Source organism: Tachypleus tridentatus, chromosome 2, assembly GCF_004210375.1.
Source record: "Tachypleus tridentatus isolate NWPU-2018 chromosome 2, ASM421037v1, whole genome shotgun sequence".
In the NCBI taxonomy this organism is placed as follows: Eukaryota; Metazoa; Arthropoda; class Merostomata; order Xiphosura; family Limulidae; genus Tachypleus; species Tachypleus tridentatus.
In genome coordinates this window covers 66,243,713-66,265,331 of record NC_134826.1, presented here as the reverse complement: position 1 = coordinate 66,265,331, position 21,619 = coordinate 66,243,713, and the positions used below count along the sequence as shown (strand labels likewise).

General features: G+C 34.6%; 1 pseudogene across 1 annotated transcript in view; it reads left to right on the top strand.

The window, feature by feature from the left end:
* The first annotated feature begins 1,969 nt into the window (after positions 1 to 1,969).
* Positions 1,970 to 21,619, top strand: part of LOC143244063 (CAP-Gly domain-containing linker protein 1-like) — a 99,232-nt pseudogene continuing 79,582 nt past the window's right edge. The window contains exons 1-3 of the transcript XR_013024885.1: positions 1,970 to 1,994; positions 3,314 to 3,401; positions 15,989 to 16,729. The product of XR_013024885.1 is annotated as a CAP-Gly domain-containing linker protein 1-like (transcript). The remainder of the gene's footprint in view (positions 1,995 to 3,313; positions 3,402 to 15,988; positions 16,730 to 21,619) is intronic.

Sequence of the window (21,619 nt, the reverse complement as noted above, 5' to 3'; positions counted from 1 at the left end):
AAAATATATTTTATTTAAATTAAAACAACACCATTAGATGGCGCACCTTTCCAATGTTTCTTTCGTTTTCAATGTTTTTCACTTCAAACGTTCTTCAGAATATCCACACTTTTATCAGCCTTTGTTGTTTAAAAAATAAATCGAATGTACAATTGTGATGAAAATTAAACACAAAGCTACACACTAGATCTTTTCTATTCTGTTTACCACGGGTATCAAAACACTGTTTCTGCAGTTGTAAATCCGCAGGCATGTCGCTGTGCCACTTAAAAAGGTACATAGAATTTTCAAAAGAATTTAAATTGTCAACATGTTATTAATGTTTAAAATTAAACATTGAACACTTTAGTGAACGTTTTGTAATTTTTGGATACTAGAACAGTTTGGTTTACAATTAAATACCAAGATACACAATAGGTTATTTGAACTCTTCCCTCACAAATTTCAAAACCAGGTTTTTAGTTTTGCAAGCCTTCAAACTTAGTACTCATTCAGTGAGAGGGTGTGGAAAAGAAGAAATGAGAAATTTATTTTGAAAGTGATGACTAGCTGCCTTCCTTCTAGTCTTACACTGCTAAATTGGGGACGGCTATCATAGATAACCCTCGTGTAACTTTGCGCGAAATTAAAAACAAACAAAAAATTGTTAGTTCAAAATTAGGGAACTCCAGCACATATATTCCTCGAGTAGTCTTACGTGGAAATTTAAACAAATAACGAACAAGAGACAAAACAAACTTCACAAGAAAATTAATATTTTCTTTTTTTACCATTCTTTACGTTTTATGTATTGGTTATATTCCCTTAAAAAGTAAAAACCAAGATTTGTGTTATAACTTAAGTGGCAATATGACTACGATTAAAGTTATTATTTGCAACATGAAATCCACTCTCTGTATTTTTGTCCTGCAAGTAGACAACAATACATCCCTTCCCCACACATGTACACATATATGAATATAGAGCTTCATCGAATAGATTGTTTACGAAAGTATGATGTCACTGTAATAGTTTTGTGAAACCTTAAAAAAACATACGTAAATTTAACTAAATCATATAATGTCATTGCAATCAAATTCAAATCATGTCAACAAATATTGGCCCGGCATGGCCAGGTGGTTAAGGCGCTCGACTCATAATCCGAGAACCGTGGATTCGAATCCCTGTCACACCAAACATGCTCGCACCTTCAGCCGTGGAGGCGTTATAATGTGACAGTCATTCCTAATATTCGTTGAAAAAAGAGATGGCGGCGGGTGGTGATGATTAACTGCCTTCCCTCTTGTCTTACACTGCTAAATTTGGGACGGCTAGCGCAGATAGTCCTCATGTAGCTTTGCGCGAAATTCAAAAATAAACAAACAATAAATATCTGATGTCATTCCACCAACCTTGTGCAAGTGATTTTGATATTCAGAACAAGATATTAAATGATTTGCAATAATTAGGTTTAATAATTTAAATCCAAAATAATTAAGTAAATTATGCTGATTAAACCTAAAACATTTAGTGTTAAATTATTCTTCAGTTTGTTTTTAAGTCAAAAAGTATATTTAACAATCTTATTTTATCATCGAACACAGAGATCAAAGTAAATATATCATAGTAGTAAAATATATTATGAAATATAATTAAAACTTTATTTCAGTGTAAAATCATATTTTTCAACTACACTCTATATAATAATACGTATTTTCTAATTTTTAAAGGATGTTGGATTAATGTATGTTGTTTATTTTTAAAATTTCACGATATAATACATTTATTGTTCCCTATTATGCATATATCAAACAGCTATGTATATTAATCCTGAAGAGGAAGATGAAACGTTGGTTTACATAAAATTATATTCTTTTATTTTTATGTGGAGTGTAAAGGTAGTAGTTTTTCTTAACCTTTATCAAAATCTATATATCATGGTAATATTTTTCTTTTCTCTAGGGTGCGTTCTAGTTCTATTTGGTTGTTGCTATGACTTGCAAGCGTAGGGGAACGTGAGTAGGCTAAGTGGTTGATGTATTTGGTTAGAAGTTTATAATATTATAAATAGTTTGCTACAACTTCTGTTCAACCCAAATACTTTTTTCATTTATTTAACTTAATGTTATAATAAGGAATACAGTATAATGTTTCGATGTAAGTTCCAAATATTATTCTTAAATTTCACATTTGGCTGCGTTTTCGATTTTGTCAGTGTTAAGTCGGCAGTTATAAAATTTGAACTCGAAGTGTAAACTCACGATTATTATAATATTATATTATATTATATTATTAGTATAATATTACTAATTAATATAGTATTAAAGTTAGTTGCGAAGGGCAGTAGTAGTATTAGTTGAGACTAAGTCGAGTTCGATTTTTGTTCATCACGCTATTCAGCTTTTAATATTTATATTCATATCGTGATTGTAACTTGAAAGTGTAATGTATTAATCTATTATATAGTCATGACATTGAGAGTTTCTTTTATATCTACAGTTTTTAGAACTATCACTCTTGTAAGCAAGCCGTTGCAAACTGTGACTGAGGGAACTTAATTTCGTATGGCATCTTGATCATGCTGGCTATAATCTGAAACAAAATGCAAAGTGTAAATAGTCGTGCATATTAATACTAATAGTTAAAATAATAAAACTTATTTATCGTTCGTATGCAGATTACAAGGTTTCTTTATTAATTATACAAAACAGTGTAGATGTTAGGATAATTTTCGTTTTACTTATCTGTTAAATTTTGGATGTTACTTGGTATTCCTTTGATTCTCATAAAATATTTGAAAAGGTGCCAATTAGAAAGTCAGAAAAACAACTAACAAACAAAAACAAACGCATTATTAAGGGTTAGGGCACATTATTTAATTGTATTGTAGAGTAGTTGGATAACAAACAATTGTTATTAATAATAGTCCAATCAATTTGTATTATGTTAGTAGTATATACATCATGGGTCAATGCTTAGGCCTGAAGATTTTATTTCTGTTAATAATATTGATGGAGAAAAAAATTATTTAACAAGTAAAATTTGTGATGATGGTAAAGTCCTGAAAATGTCTAACTACTGAATATGTTGAATTACTATACTATGACTTGAATCAGTTTATTGGAATGAAAATTTGGCAAGTGGTCTTTATAGTATATGAAAGATAATGCATTTTGGTTATCATAATTTGTAGCAAGGAATAATGACAGAAGTAAATTAAGACAATCCAGTCATTGAAAGTAGTAAAACTAACAGAATATTTGATTGTATTTTATAATTTAAAATGGGTAATTATCTCCATGTACAAATTTTTAATTAGGCCTAATTTGTATAGATTTGGTCTCCTTTTCTAAAAAAATGGATATTTATTTGAGAAGATTTAGAGGAAGGCTACTAGAGTGAGTTTGGAAATGTTTTTTGTGGTAAGGATTAAGATCTCTCAATATATCTCTGCTTGATGTAAGAAAGGTAAAAGATGATCTTTTTGAAGTTTGTAAGGTTATCTAGGGAAAGAGTAGGTTAAATAACCCTGATTTATTTGTGCTTTTTTTTTTAGTACAGTAAAATGTACAGAAACAAATTCAAAATTTAGTTAAGTTCCAGTAAAGACATTTTTTATCTAAATGAATGAGTGATTGGTTTATGAACAATTGTTGCCAACAAAAGTGTTGGTCATCTTTTTGCATGAGTTAGAAATAGGGAATTAATAAATTTCTAATAAGAATAGGTAGATTTCAGTTTTTACTTAGGTGTGGGTGTGCAGGGACTGACAATGACCAACCAAATGGACCCATGTTTCTGTATGTTACTTTAATATAGGAGTGACAGTCCAGACCTAAGCTTTATTGATGGATGATATTGTTACAAGAGATTATCATTAGTGCAGTGTACTGAAAGAAAAACAAAGTAAAACTAACAACTATCATCTACAAATAATTCAGATATGGTTCTTGAACTGTATGTAATCTACTTTGGCCATGCTCTGTGCTGTATAATTTGTATAAGGTTGTAAAATTAAACCTCGTGAGAACACTTGTATATCAGTAAATATAGATTGAAGAACTATTGTGTTACACTTTGTTGTACATGTGGTTACAACAAACAGTTATACTGTTCATGTTTGTGTTGCTTTTATTAATATTCTTTCATATAATATTTGAACTCTGAGTAATATGCTTGTTTTATCCTAACTGTCTTGTATATTTCATTGTATAATTATGAAAGATTTTAGTTTTGGGTACATAGATTAGAAAATCATTTTAATTTAAATGTCAGTCAAAGTACAAGGTAGACAGGGTTTTAAAAACTGTTGATGGTTTTCACCAACTTGTAAGAGAAGCTGCTAAAAGAAATGGTATTTCAGCTTTATCGTGAAGTTCTAATATAGAAATGAATCCTGGTGAACATCTGAGTGAAACTGCCGAATTATGTTTTTAGTTTGTTGCATAATGAGCTAAGAAGTAATGATACTGTAGTTCTAAGTTTGAAAAAAATCTTTGATAATACGAGAATAGAATTCTGTTATAAATTGAGCAGATCAGTGAATTGAAAATACTGTTTAAATGTGAAAAACTAAAAATAAGTATTTAAGATATGCATATTCATTATATGAGGAAAAATGATAACTTTAAGTAAAAATCAGGTTAGCTCACAAATGCTATTAAGGATAGAATTAAAGAAAAGCATTTATGAAATTAAAATTTTAAAATGATGGGAAATTTAGACAAGTAAAGAACATTGAGATTTTGTTTGATCTAATGAGCAACTAGGAAATTGAAACTTTTATATGGAAAAAGATTGGCTAAGAATGTAGAAATCACTATTGAGGGTAAACAGAATGTTAAGATGGGTAGGGTCTTTAAAGGATGATACAGAAAGACTTGTATCTGATAATCATGGAGGCTATTGAATTCTGCTCTTCAGTTTTTACAAATGAACAATTGAGATAAAAAATGAGATGATTGTATTAATTCTGAGCTTGTTAAGAAAATGTTGTGATGTTTCAAGAACAGTATAATCTTGGATTAGAAAATCTTTACCCAAGGGTTTTATAGGATATTTAAGGATTGGAAATGTAAGCCACTTCCTATTATTTTTTGTAAGTTTTTGAATAGAGGGAGTTGTCAGAAGGGTAGGGGAATTTGGTTAATAGCCCTTCTTTTTAAGGGAAATGATAAAAATTGTACCAGTAATTATAGACTAGTTTTAGGAAGAAAACTTCATAATTGAGAATATCTAACTTAAAACTTGTAAACGGATATTACTTGTTTTCTACATTAATAATCTGTGAAGGTAAACTGAAGGATGTCTAATTGCTTTTGATAAAAATTCAAATACTGTGTGTAGTGCAATTACTAGCCAATAGATGGCAGTCTCTGAATTTAAGAAAAAGTACTACTTGACTGTTCTTTCGTGTCTTCCACAGATATAAAATGTGCAAATAATAACAAACGTTAGTTACTCTTGAGAAAACACTAATTAAATATGCTAATTAATTGAAATGTCATCTTGTATAGTCCTGTCCATGAAAACGAAGACGTTTTATTCCCCCCCCTCCAAGTCGAACGGTTTGGGATATTTCCATTTTAATTTTATTTTAAATATGAATAAAGTTTTCATTGCATTCACTGATTCACCACATGGTCTCTGGACGCATATTGTGCTGTTAATTTCTACTCTTTGTTTTTAAGGTTTCGCGATCTTTGATATCATTAGAATTTTACTTCATTGTACAACCACTAAAGATGTATTCCGATACAATTTGTTTTCAGATGTTGGTTCATTTCCTGTGATTTTTCACCCTAACCTTTGCCGTCTTTGGTTGGCTTTAATTTCCTCATGAATCCGTCGCCAGTTATTTAAGTTATGTCCCACCAAGTGGTCTCTACTTTTTCCTGTTTCATTCTCTGAGTCATGAATGGTATCCTAATTTGCTGGACAAATAAATTGCTCTCAGTATTAATGATAGTTATAAGTAATTAGCCTTCCTCCAATGAGGTCCCTTCGGCAGGAAAGTGGCAAGTCTATGGATTTACAACGCTAAAATCAAGGGTTCGATTCCTCTCAGTGGAAACAGCAGATAACCAGATGTGGCTTTTTTATAATAAAAACAAGCAAACCCTCCAGTGGATCAGCGACGAGTCTGAAGGCTTCTAAAACTAAAGAACCGGATTTCGATAACCGTGATCATTTTTACTTGTGAAACACTAGTGATGCATACAAATAAAGCAAATTATTTCTTGGTGTAAGAAACTTCTTTTGGTCGCAGTGTTGTTCTCTGTTTGAAAGGATTAGTAGGACCAGTTGTGTTATAATTTGATCCTATTTCTGTAATGGTGTCTTACCACCTTCAATATGATTTGATCCATCGTTTTGTAAATGTCGTCGTGTGAGGGTTGGGACAAGAACGCCATTGTTACTTCAATATTTACATGAAGTGTCAACTCGAAATGAGAGGTAATACGAGTGACTTTTGTGGCAAGAAGAAAATCTTAAATTGTCGGACCGCAGGTACAAAGTTCTTTGAAAATCAGTGCTTAGAATTGTTGACATCTGTTAAAAAATTTTCAGACACAAATGCGTGGTCAGGTCGCGAGTTCGAATCTCCTCACTGAAAATGCTCGCCTTTTCAGCCATGGGGGCGTTATAATATGAGAGTTAATCCCACTTTTCGTCGGTGTAAAGTAGCCCATTAGTTAGCGGTGGGTGGCGTTGACTAGCTGCATTTTCTGTAATCTATCATTTTAAAGTTTGAGATGGTCAGCGCAAATAACTTTCGTGCAACTTTGCGCGAAATTCATCAAATACGATAACATAAAGTTTTAGAAATTCCTTGGGATATTTCTGTTATTCTTGTATGTCTTAAAATCTTGAGTTTGGTTATACTGATGCACAAACAGTTCAACTATGTGGTGAAGTAGAACAGATTCAAAATCCCATAAGTGATTCTACAGTTTGTTCGCATAGAGTAACACTTCATGTTTGTTTTTATAATTGATTCCCCTTATAAAACCGATTGCTGAAACCACATGGTTTGCTCTTACAGTGTATGAAATAGTTAATAGTTGTTTCTAACTCTTTGTGGTCACTCAAGTTCGGTGTGTTTGAACTAGCAAAATAATAAACTTCAGTGTATGTGTTATGTAGTTCCAAATTTCGACTACAGGCGTATACGCATGTCACTTATTTTGGTTCTGTCGCCAATTTCTAGAGCTAACGCTAACCTTTCACTGTATAGGTTCATGTGTGCGTGCGTTTCGATGCGTCTGTGGCTTCCTTAAATTGTCGACTGTAAGTACATGTACTTCATCCACCTTTGAATGAAATATAGTTAATCAACCTTCTGCCATTCGTATTAATGTGTGTTTTATGGGTAATGGATTAATTTGTGATACCTAGTAATATGTCTCCAGTGGGTTAGAAATATTTACTAATTTACAATACTGAATTGCGATGTTCGTTTCCCTGTGGTGAACGGAGGGCAAATAGTATTTTTTGTGTAGCTTTGAGCTGAAAAGAAACTGGTAGTGAATGGTGTCTTTTACGATCTGGTGCGTCGTGTGGTTGGCTGGTGGTTTGGTTTTGTTTGTTTTGAATTTCGCGCAAAGCTACACAAGGGCTACCTGCGCTGGTCGTTCCTAATTTAACAGTTGAAGATTAGAAGGAAGGCAGCTAATCATCACCACCCACCGCCAACTCTTAGGCTACTCTTTTACCAACAAATGGTGGGATTGATCGTCACATTATAACGCCACCGCGGCTGAAAGGGGCGACCCTCAGATTACGAGTCGAGATCCTTAACCATCTGGACACCGCACTGCTGGTAAACTGGTTTTCAGTGTCTTGTTCCATTAGAATATTGTATTCACTGAAGTAAACAGTTCATCACTTCTCTAACGGGTATAAGTTAAATGTTTAATTTCCTCCTTTGGTGTTATGGTTTTTAAACAACGCTTAAATACAACATTGTTAATAAGACCAGACTTCGCGAATTCTTGCGGCCCCATGTGTTCGTAACGTGTGTTTTTAACGAGTCCTACAACTTTGTTTGGTGTGATTACTTGGCAGCCAAACTCTCGGCTCTGGGTGTGAGAACCACTGCTGTTTAGATTCCAGTGACTAAGTCAAGTTGGAATTGATTAGTGTCGAGGTTTATTTTAAGAAGCGCGTACGTCATGAGTGATATTTTCAAGTGTACCCATGTCCACCTATAGTAATTGGGTAGGATCCGCGTAATAACGGGAGGTTCGACAGAGAATGTTTCACCGAGTAAACGTAAATTTTACGAATTAGAAAAAGTTAGACTGGGCAAAACGAGTAATGAAATAAAACGATTTTTACACTGAATATGGAAAAGTGTTGAACTGTTTTAGTTTAAGAAAATAAAGTATCGTATACATGAAATATTAACATTATTCTTTCGAGATCGTGTGTGGGCCCGTCATGGCCAAGTGTGTTAAGGCGTTCGACTCGTAACCTGAAGGTTGCGGGTTCGAATCCCGGTCGCACCAAACATGCTCGCCCTCCCAGTCGTGGGGGCGTTATAATGTGACGGTCAATTCCACAATTCGTTGGAAAAGAGTAGCCCAAGAGTTGGTAGTGGGTGGTGATGACTAGCTGCCTTCCCTCTAGTCTTACACTGCTAAATTAGGGACGGCTAGCACAGATGGCCCGGAGTAGCTTTGCGTGAAATTCAAAAATAAATCGAGGTCGTGTGCACTACCGACCCACTGTTCGTCGTTCCCATTGATGGATAAGAAAGGTTCGGGGATGATCTGACCCATAGTAGAAAAAAAAATGCAGATTGTTCAGCTTTGGAGAAACCTTTTCGACGAAAATGCATGTGTGATACTTCAGATGAGTGGGCCAGAATAATGAGTATCTGGTGTGAAAAATGTTCATACTAAATGTGGAAGTGTGCGTGTATTTTACAGGAGATTAAAGATTTGCGTGCATGTTTTTGTGATTCTTGAAAACCGAAATTTATGTTGAGCAGGTGTACACTTATGTTATTGTGTGTGTGTATAACAAGAAAGTTATACCAAACTAACAAAACTGCCACATGATCAGAAACAAGTGTTTAAGTTACAATAACACGAGTCGGAAGCAAATCAATATGGTTTACTTATTACAGAAGGGTGGCAACATTCTGATAGTTTATTTGATACTAATAGTGTCAAAAAACAAATAGGTGTTTATAACAGGTGGCGGTAGCAGTAAACAGAAACTTGTATACTACGAAATGTTTCCAAAATACCCTTCTGAGTGACAGTATGTTTTACCCTAGTAGAAGAAAAAAAGATAATTGCTAGCTAAAATAAATGTAAGATTTCTTGGCGACATCCACTTTCTAGTTTGTTTTTTTTAATGTTCTCGTGCGTCACTTTTCTTTAAATAATCTTATTACTACACTTAATAAACTTTAAACGTATTCACCAATAAACTGTTCTTTCCAACTCAGTCTTGTGTGCATACCAATTGCGCAATTGCGCATCTTTCGCTGATACATAAAATTTACAGGCGATGTCTGATGCTCATTGTTTGAGCATTGTATTGTAATAATCTCAAGCGCTATCTACAGGAAATGCACAATGATCCCTTTGGTGAAGACGTAAGGGTAAATTTTATAGTGTTTCACAAACATGTCTTTATATGACGAAATTTATGTGATACTTTTACAACGACAGGAAACACTGACATTTGTAATGTAAGACTGATTCAGTTGTTACACTTAATTGTGATTTTGTTTTCCTTTATTGGTGACGGGAAGAGATATTCGTTGTGCCTCATCCTATATATCGATGCTGTTTTTTGTAATATTAAACGCCACGTTTTTGTACTTGAAAATCGTATAACATATTCAACACTAGATGGAAGTGAAGCAACTATATATTTTTCCTAAATTAAAATTTAAGATATACGTCAGTTCCTTTGGACGCTTTTCGTTCTGGTGTAGTTAATCTTGTCCGTACAGAGGAAGTTGTTTCATCATGTCGTATGAGATAATTTTCCTTTTCCTTTCGTAAAGGATAGCACTGGGTGGCATGTTGAGTCAATTAGCAGCATTTTTATCATCAAAGCTCTTCCATAATTAAATAAAACGCTCGTTTTTTTGTTTTCATTTTTCTGTTATGTTATTATACCATTTAAAGGTGACATTATGAAACGTTTCGATGAAATTCTTCACATTTAGGAAACATTGAGATGTCAATAAAGTACGAGGCACTGGAAGTATCCAGTGTTGAATTTCAAGGGTAAATGTAAGCGCTGGAAAGATGTTATACTTTCTGCGAAAATGTTTTATGAGTTGGCAAGAGACCATCAACCCCTAAATTATGTATCGCAACTCCACGTGGTGTCGCGCAAGTAGACATTTACAATTAAGCTTTTTTTGGATTAAAAAATTGCTCTGTAAATACGTTGTCTAAGATACGGTCTGGAGTCGAGTGATCTTTTGTGTCAAAATAGGTTGGAAAACCCGATTTTAAACGGTTTATCAGAAATAAGACATTTTCCAAGTGTGCTGCAGAATTATATTCTTTTTTTTTTTGAGATGACGTAAAACTATTCCCCAGAAAAATGATTAGTGTAGAAATATACTAGATTCGCTAATACTATCATTTTATAAAATTTGTAAAGTTTCAATAATATTAGAGTAACTTACGGTGGTTTGGCAGACAGCATTTCTGGTCAATTGAGTTATTGTAAGTCAAGTTGTCTAGAAGTGTGCCTCTTGTCCTATATCATAATCTCAGGGTCGCTGGTTCAACTCGCCGCCACACCAAACATGCTCGCCCTTTCAGCCCTGGGGGCGTTATAATGTGACGGTTAATCCCACTATTCGTTGGTAAAAAAGAAGCCCAAGAGTTGGTTGTGGGTGATGATGATTAGCTGTCTTACACTGCTAGATTAGGGACGGCTAACGCAGATAGCCTTCGTATAACCTTGCGCGAAATTCCAAACAAACCGAACTTGTTCCACAAATACTTAAGTGGATGTATATTTTTATACTTATAATAATAATTCGAAAGTATCGAGACACCAACTTAGAGCGAAACTCAAAAATCAAACTAGTAATTGATATAGCTAATGGAATGTATTGCTATTATGTTCATACCTAAATTTTAGAATGGATTAATTTCATCAGCTGGATGCCCTAGTTATGCACAGTTCATTTAATCTAAGAATTATCGATAAATTACGTCATATTTTAAAGCATTCCCTTAAAGTTTGTATGTACTAAATTCTTTTCAGGTTTGACCATCTGATACCTAATAACGAATAAGTTAACACAAAAAATATCAGCAATTTTGTACTTAATTAATGGTGGAACCTTTTGTGTGTTTTAACGTGTAATATAAGATATTTTACTGTTTCAGTTGTTAGTCTTTTCACGGAGACTGTTGAATTTTGCGCCTGATGATTTAATGGATACCACCCACCCACTGTCTACTCCTGGGCGATTATTGTATGACTGTCATTCTTATAACTCAACCACAGTCGTACAGTGCGGAAAGCGAACCATGGGCCCTCAGATTTACAACCCGGCACGCTAGCCACTAGGTCAAACCAGAAACTCGGGGGTGTAACAGACAACACATTTTGTGTACAAACAATTTGATGTGTGGAACCACTAGTAGTAAATGATAAAATAAAATTCGGTAACTTGAGTTTTCTTAACTGAATTTTTTTTTTTTAATTATACGAATACGATATGTACATACATAACATGGAAGTACGAGAATGCATTCATGTTGTATGAAATAGTCGTCGACATGATGGACAAGATTTATGCTCGTAAATGGAAGCAGGTAATGTTAATCATAGTACAACATATATAAACCACACACACACAATCAGCTACAGAAATATACTACATGCAAGGTATACTAGTTGCGCGTGATGTGACTGCTACTTAGTAGTGAAATATTCTGAAGAATGACCTTACTAAATGATCGTATTTTACTCAAACTAAAATTCCTACTCTCAGTCTGTAGAATGAATGACCTAACTAAATGTACATATTTTACTTAAACTAAAATTTCTACTCCTTATCTGTAGAATAACCTTACTAAATGTACGTATTTTACTCACACTAAAATTTCAACTCTTAATCAGTTGAATGACCTCACTAAATGTACGTATTTAACTCAAACTGAAATTCCTACTCTTAAAATGTATTACAACTTCGTATTGTGTTATCACGTGGTCTATGCTACACGTTTCTTTAAAACTGATATCAAAACATCGTATTGTGTTATTAAGTGGCCCATACTACACGTGTCTTAAAACTTGTACACAGTAACTCTGGTTTAAAAGATTTTGATGTTATACTTGTATACCGTTTCTCTTTCTCAGAAGCGATCGTTTTCATACAACTTGTAACTTTCCGGGGCTCGGCATGGCCGGGTGGTTAGGGCGTTCGACTCACAGTCTGAGTGTTGCGGGTTCGAATCCTCGTCACACCAAATATACTAGCCTTAACAGTCGTGGGGACGTTATAAAGTATGGTCAATCCTACTATTTGTTGGTAAGAGAGTAACCCAAGAGTTGGCGGTGGGTGATTATGACTAGCTGCTTTCCTTTTAGTCTTACACTGCTAGATTAGGGACGGCTAACGCAAATAGCCCTTGTGTATCTAAACTGGGTTTATAGCGTTGTGAGGTTGCAGACATATGGCTATGTCTCTGATTCACGGATCCACTTTTCTTTTTTAAATGCTAGAAGGGGAATTTTGATTGTGTGCTCTCCCCCCCCCAAGCGTGGCTCAGCGTTAAGTCTGAAAGCTTGTATTATATTACTACAAAACGGATTCGATACCCGTGATAGGCAGCGCACAGGGAGCCCATTGTATAGGTTTTTGCTTAACAACAAAAAATCGTGTTTCGAGTGTTAAGAATTGTATAGGATATTGTGGTTATTATGGCGTTACAGGGTTTTGTAATAATTAACTGAAGAATAGGTGTATAGATTCTGCGCCATCTTTTTTAAATTTTAAATCTAAACAAAACTGGAAATTGTGACCTGTTTGGCCTAACCTAGTGGTAGGCGTGCTAGACTGTGGACCTAAAGGTCCATGATTAGTACACCATTTTCCAAAAAAAGAAGTAAAAATGAAAGTGTGTGTATTTATAGCAACGTTTCGACCTTCTTAGGTCATCCTCAGGTTAACAGATTTCTGTACTTTATTTTAATTAAAGTTTTAGTACCCACACAAGCCGTCTTGAGAATGCAGTTAACGCAGAAAAACCTTTTATAAACATGCGAGAATATTAAAACGAAACCATATCATTTTGTTTTTTATGGTCGTTTTTTGTAAACCCACTAGGCGTTCACTATAACTACTTGATTTTAATGGAGAGTTTTGTATCTTTTATTTAGGTTTCGCCAGGTTTGGCATTGTATACGAATACATTCACTGCGCGTTTCTCCAACAAATCAAGGAGACTATAGTTAAAGAGAATGAAACTGTTGGTCATATTGACCAGTCGGGTTTGTAAGTAATATCTGCTACAAATATGTATATACCAAATAATCTAATTTCGGGTATGTAACGTTTTCATATTTTACACAAATATTCGTGCACTTGTTTGAGTTTATTTTTTAACGTTTGTTTTCAACGATTGTAACATTTTACAATTTCGATACCATTTCCTAGTCAATTATCTGGCCCAATTAAAAAAAGTGTACCACACATACAGGGCTTGGCGTTGTAATTGGTATACCCAAACTGTGAATCGGAGAATTATTAATTTGTAATTCGTTGCCGCAAAAATGAGCTTTGCAGTTTTGGGGCGTAGGTATGCTATAAGAGTAGCAGTGAAATTCCACTATTAAATTAGACAAGTGTACTAACTATAGTTACTTTCTCTCTCCACTATTTCAAAATTAGAGGTTTGGCTATTCGCATATAGTGCCTTATTCAATACCCTAATTTCATGGGAAGTCGGCCGATTTGACCAACCTTGCAACTACCATAAAAATGCAAAATAAATCAAAATTATCCTCTTTTTATTTCTATAATTACTTCAAACTAGCAAGAGACTACACTTACATGTATAAATGATTGTGTTTGTTTCTCTTATGAGACACAAGCTTAAAAGAGATGGGTTTTTTTTTACACTAAAGGTCTCTGTCCATAAGAATAAGTGGTATACGAACGGTTACTTTAGTGTTCACATGTTAAAAAAAACTTAAGTTCAAATGGTGTATCTGAAGATCTCAGTCAGGTCTTCAAGTTTACCTTCCTATATGGGTAGATGTATTTGAAAGAATAAAGAATCGTGGAATGGGTTTTAGGTGCTGAACTAGTATTTGGCTCGGCATGGCCAAGTGGATAAGGCACTCGACTCGTAATCTGAGAGTCGTGGGTTCGAATCCACATCGCACCAAACATGCTTGCCCTTTCAGCCGTGGGGGCGTAAAATGTAGTGGTCAATCCCACTATTCGTTGGTAAAAGAGTAGCCCAATAGTTCATTGTGAGAAGTGATGACTAGCCGCCTTCCCTCTGGTCTTATACTTTCAAATAAGGAACGGCTAGCGCAGATAGACCTCGAATAGCTTTGCGCGAAATTCAAACCAAACCAAAACTGGTATTTAGATATGTTTAACAAACATGTGAGCCTATATCTCATGTTTAAAGGGCTGCTATAATTTAAACTTAATACTTGAACTTCTAATTTGCACTCTTCCAGTTTAATTATCGTTGTCGAACGGCAATTTGTAGGCCTATGTAAAGTATTTACGTATGTAAAGGCTCTAACGTACACCAATGGCAGATTTGGGGTCAGCTTTCGTGAAATCCCGCAAAGTGTTTTTGCGAAATACCTTGGTTCCTTAAAGGGTCGTGTGAAAACGTTTACCTTTTTGCAAGCCTGAGGGCCGAGACGATTCGTTTGGTACCACATGGAAGTCTGTGGGACGAACAGTTTAGGCGCATATAGTGACATATTCACACAGTATCGTATTATAATTATATTCTATCACGTAATTCTACCTTTCCAAACTCACTTTCTTGGTGTTCGAGGTAACATTAAAACGACGTGTGACCACAAACCGTATTGGAGGTCACTGTATGGGTGATTTAGTTATAAATCTGTTTTCTATCTTATCCAGAAAGTTCGCGGCCTGTTTCCAGATTTTTCTTATAAGATCTAGATTTTGAACAACTTTTTCTAACTGTCGTTAGGGTTGACGTGTTCACCCAGTCTCTCTGTGAACTGTTAAAACTCGCCAAAGTAAATAGAGTAATGGATCATTTCGAACATCATCCGTTACATACAGAAAAACTGAACTCATTAGACATTTTATAAACGATAGCTTTATAGCTGTTACGTGGATAGTATATGTGATGGGAAAACCTGATAAGCCGTGACTAACTTTATATTTGTTACTCACGACACCTACGTATATATGAAAAAGGACTACCATCACTGGGTTTTATTACTATTGTAGTGTACTTATTTTAAAGAGATGTTAGAACTGGTTTCTGCCTTCACTGTTGTCTGTACTGTCAGTTTTCCATTGTTTGACGATTTGTACTGTCAGATCCGGTTCTTGTTTTAGTGGAACCCTACTGACGAAGCTGTAAAACGAAACGTTGAGTCTCTAATAAAAAAAACAACAAAACAATTCGATGGTATAAGGTCGTGTATTTATAATATTAAAATGTCTTCTATACACCAGTATATACCACAGAAAGTAAATAATGGGTTATCCTTGTTGGTTATTTTTGTTACATATTGTTTAACAAAGAGGGTTAGAATCTATGGTTATCTGACTAATTTTTCATTCTATAGCATGGCATTTGTGAATTTATAACTGGTTTATCAAGAACGTTTAATTTTCACATTTTTTTCCTCAATCATATTTCAGCGCTATGTCAGTTCTAGTTCATATCCCCAGTGAAAAATGTAAGTAAAAACTTGAAATTGTAGAGTTAATAAGTGAGCAATTTGTGACATTAATAAGTGGATGTTGTATTAAATATTTTGTTGCTTATATTTACAGGATTTGAGAGTGTCAACTGCAGTTAGCACCATTAGAGGGCATGACGTAACCGAACACAAGAAACAGCGTTACGTTAACCAGAATAATCATATTTCAAGTGAAAGAATCATTTCTTTTAACTGTATGGCTCTACACTAGCAGTACTTAGAGAATATATCCGAGTGTTAAACTGGTGTATGACGTAAACGCGCGAAACCTGCAGCAACTCAAACCGTTTACCAGCAGAATCGTCGGTACTTTACAGAATGTGAGCTTGTCACCCACTTTAAAGTGTCTTCAAGAGGGTGTGACATATTAACAATGCGTGTATACTCCTCTCTGTGTGTGTAAGATCTGTGATTTCGTTCGTGGGATTGTGAAAACCTCGCTATTGGTTATAAGCTTTCTTATGTTGTTGCTGTTACAAGACCCGATAGCTGCAATGCGATATACGAGAACGAACATAGAGGGCGACACAAACGGACTGCGTAATATGGAAACCGTTTTGAGCAGACGGTGCTGAACGTGCCAATACTGACTCGTTAGTGCATTTTACAAATTTCCACTATCGGTGTTTAGAGAATCCGAAGTCCTATATACCTCAGTATAAAATGAGCCAAAAATCTTCGGGAAGTAAATTACCCACCAAGGTATCTAAACCCACCACCTTACCCACCAGACCACCAGCGATAGGAGGGTCGACAGCAGCGCCCCCTCGCACATTTTCACCCTCTACTGCGGCATCCACGGGAGTAAGGTCAGGTGAGTTATTTGTTATACAGATGAGTTTTTTACAAAGCTTTGGTGTAAGATGGGACAATGAATATAAAACGTACGTGTACTAACTGTTGGCTATTTTATCTATATATATTATCAACATTCTATCTTTATACAACGTTATTAACTTCTGATCTAAATTAAACCATCTATATCGATCAGAACCAAATATCAATTCAGTAATGAATGTAACTGTATGTATGTTAGATACAGCACCTTTGACATATTGCATGTATAATGTCAGAGGGTACACTTGATCTTTGACTCGTTGTTGCATGTTTAATGTCGGGGAAACGATCCTAGATCTTTGACCTAATGCATTTTTAAGTGCATACACTAAAACTTTAACCTATTGCACGTTTAATATCGGTGGATGCTGCTAGACATGTTCATTGTCAGTTGACACTTGACATTTGACTTCTAAAATAAAGCATTATTTGTTTGTTGCGTCTCCGGAACCCCTGGTAGTAAACCTTTTTGTCTGTCACAATTATCAGTTTCTGAACACAAGTTCATTTTTATTAATATTTTAAATGTTTATTACTTTTGTATCGTTTAACTGGATCAATATTTAAAATAATTAATATTATCTCCGTTTTGTGGCTTCCTGGTATAAAATATATAATTTTGTATTCACTGGTTTAGTATACAAAATAAGGATATAGGTGTACTCTACGTTTTCCCTTGGTTGCATAATACTGGTCAACATCCACACATCAAATATCAAGGTTAAATTGCACTCGGTATCCAACATTATACGAAGAAAATCTACGCCTCCTAGTGGCTAATGTGCGATCGTTTGTTATGTACGTTTTCGTGATTCATCTGGTGAAAAACGAACTTTTATAATAAATATTAAAAACACAGTCATACAAACAGAAAATTACGGATGTCTTTAAAATTCCATCATAGGCTATTAAACCCTCAAAGTTCACAATATTTTAAGCTCAGAAATAACGTATCTCAGAACGGCTGGTTTGGGTATTAACACTTATTGATAAGCAGAGAACAACGTTTCTGTGTTCCTAGAAGATGACCTCGGAAGGTCGAAACGTTGTTCTCTGCTTATCAATAAACCATACTTTTGAATTATTGTTTATAAATTACTTAGAATAGGAGCACTCGGTGATGCATTTATCATTGTTGTATGAAAAAATGAAAACATTTTTAGTATCGTTGAAGATTCTTAATATCGTTCATTGTTATGAGCAAAATGACAAATTCATAATAATTCCGACTAATTATACCTGTCATAAGTCATTGGTATTAGGCCTATTGGTTATAATCTTAACTCGCCAGTTTGTGAAAGGCATTCACAATCATACCATTGGGATTCTGTTTGAACTATCCAAGTGATACAGGTTGCGAAATTCCTTTTGATGACTGTTACGTCATTAAGTTCTGTAATGGATTGATAATTTTCTGACGAAAGAATTGTTTTGTTTCGATGTTAGAAACAATAACGATTTAGACTTAATTGTACTATCTACGTCGTAACCATGGCAAAGCATTATAGTTGAAATTAAAACGACCGAACACTAAGCCAATTTTCTCCAATCTCAGTAAAATATTTTATAAAGTTTAAAAAAAATAAAGATTAACAACTGCAGGGAGGCAATATTCACTACCGGCAGGGTTGGTTTTGTATGACCAAAGGAAACTTTTTTGTCTTGCTAAGTAATAAATACTGAAACCTTTTGAATTATCAATCTGCTAGACTTGAGAAACCCTGGTTGCGAATCAAACTTGTTATCCATGTATAGTTCTTCCTTGATATTACCACACAGAGTAAGTCGAAATAACGACTCTATTCTAAACATAAGCAACCCATACATTAAACAGAATTTCAAACTTACAACGAGATGAATGTTTACCTAAGTCGCGCATTACTACTATATGACGTAAAACAATGTGAAAGTCGCTGCTATTCATCAGTTGTGTCCACGTTGTTTGTAACTATCAGGTGTAACCAAGACACAGTACACGTGTTTCTTTCAGTGATCTAAGCTTTTTTTCTTTCACATGTCACGATTAATTTTCAGCCATGATTTACTGAAGGAGTTTCAACCTCATCGTCGATTTAAGCACGTTTTTAAACTGTTCATGAAACTGAATCAATCAGGTGCTTGTGGGATCGTGATTTTATTGACTGCACGACCCGTAATAAGATATGCCACGAACAGAAATACTGTCAGTGTCACAGATATCAATTACCTTTGACTCTCCTGCGTTTTTTTTATATAGGAAATGAGTGATTGCACCCGGTATTTTCTTTATAGTTGAGTATTGTGAAAGATAAAATCATAGAATGTTCCAGAATAAGCCAATATATGAACACCACTGGTAGTAAACATTGAATTACGTAATCTGGGAAGTGGTGATGCCACTTCCGGTTAACTCGTCACTTCTTATTGATGACGTCACTTCCATTGAAATATTATTTTTATTGGATTGTATATCATGACATTATTATATTTGATCATGAGCGTACTTTGTATCTGTGCTGTTTTATTCAGTTTCACTTGTTTGTTTTTTCCCTAAAGCCCACTTTGGTGTTTTCATAGTAATATGTAATTTTATCACATTGAAACTTGGATTTCTATACACATTGCCCCCCGCTAGTACAGCGGTATGTCTTCGGATTTACAACGCTAAAATCAGGGGTTCGATTCCCCTCGGTGGGCTGAGCAGATAGCCCTTTGTGGCTTTGCTATACGAAAACACACACACTCTATACACATCGTGGGTAGATCACAAATAGCTCATTTGTGCTCAACAGCAAACAGTTTTTTTTTCCTAAAGTCCAGTGCGACTTAAATTTTTGGTAAATGTTTCAACAACCAAAATCAAACCAAGTGTTTCCTAGAAATTCGGTACAACTGGAAATATTTAGGTAAATATTTGGGAAACTAGTAATTGAATTTTTGAGAGTCGGGAATTTTAAAATGAGTTCAATTCTTCAACAGTCTGTTTGTGCACGTGAAGAAGAAAAAATACGATATTACAGGCATTAGCTTGAGGTACTAGTCCCATCATCTGACATCTTTAGGTGTTTAGTATACAACTTACGGTTACAAATGTACCTTTTTTAACAACAAAAACCAACACGAGTTGTGGATTTAGGTGCACGTGAGCAAAATCGGTTCAGTTTTTTGCATTTATTAGTTTTTCAAGCGAAACTAAATCATTCTTCAAATGATATAGTAGGCTTCCGACATATGCATACACATTATTATTATTACTACTGAACAGTAACCGTTAAGGAAGAGAAAATTACCTGAAGGACGATTATTATATCCATAATGACAATTGCATACCTTGCTGTGTGATTGTCAATGCAACAACTCCAGTTGTATGATTATTCCCCAACTCATACAAGTTCGTGTAACAACTCCAGTTGCAGCAGTATAATAACGTACAACTTGTGCAGGTTCACATAACAAGGTAGATACTGCGACTTTCCACGTATTCCACAAGGAATTTATTCATACTGTGCTCACACCCTGTATACAAACATTCACGTGCATTTTACCGTTTTTATACCAGTCGTGAACATATGCAAACCGAATCGTTCGTAATTTTAAGTCACGATATTATTTACACGTCTTAGTTTGTGTTCTGTTGAATAAGAAAACGTTGTATTGTAATCATTTAAGCCTGTACATCTATCTGGACCTGAATATCATACATATACTATACTGTTTGACTAAACTGTCTGATCTCATTTCCAAGATGGCGACGTTCAGAAAGTTGTGAACGCCTTTTCTGCCAAAACGTCCTTATACTTGTCACAACTGCTCCCCGCTAGTACAACGGTAAGTCTACGGATTTGCACCGCTAAAATCAGGAGTTCGATTCCCCTCGGTGGGCTCAACAGATAGTCCGATGCGGCTTTGTTATAAGAAAACACAAACACTTGTCATAAGAAAATGGAATTAGGTTTATCGTATTTTAGTACTACATTTTTGTTTAGGCCTTTAGGGTGCTTATTGTATTTTAGTACTATGTTATTTATTCAGGTTGTTAGTTTTTTTGTTTTTTTTAGGAATATATAAAGGTATTTTCATCGCACTATGTCCATTATATCTATTTCCAATGATGCATTATACTAAATTCCAAATTGTCTGGGATGCAATAAACACAATATTGGTCAGAACCCTACATAAGCCGGCTGTTAAAGGGATAAGGTAATAAGTTCCGTGTTTGGACGGGTCATAAACCTCACCGCGTCCAGAATGAAAGGTTTTGAAAAGTGCAATAAGTATAATATTATTGTCTTATTACAAGTATATGTGATTATAGACCCTAATTCTTACCTGACCATATCCATAAATATTTCTTCTTACGTTATTTTTCACGATTCATCTCATTAACAGTAACTACTTTCAATCTTTTTTTTATAAACGAGTCTCATTGAGGTCGAGGATACAGAAAAAAAACAAGCGGTTCATGTCTCCTACATCATTCCAGTGTCGTGTGCTTCGATCCCTTGCCATCAGTTTAAAAAAAGTTAACGCTTACCCCATAACACAAACACTAATCAAAATAATGTTTATCTTGCTTGTTTCTTGTTGGAAACCGTAAATCAATCCTGATTTATTACAGTTTTATTACGTTTACTACCTTTGTATGTGTAAAGATGTCTTTGACCTTTTGGTATACGAAAATACTAATTAATTGGGTGGTTAAAAAAGTAAGAGAAAAAAACCCTTAAAATCTCGACAGTAAGTACGAAAGGGTTGTTTTTTTATTAATATGTGGAAAGTCAATTTGTCATTTAATTAAGAAATAAATACTAAACGTACTTAAAGTGCGTAACTTGTATAATTTCTCGGCTTGTGATATATGCTTGTTATAACTCAAAAACAAGTCGAA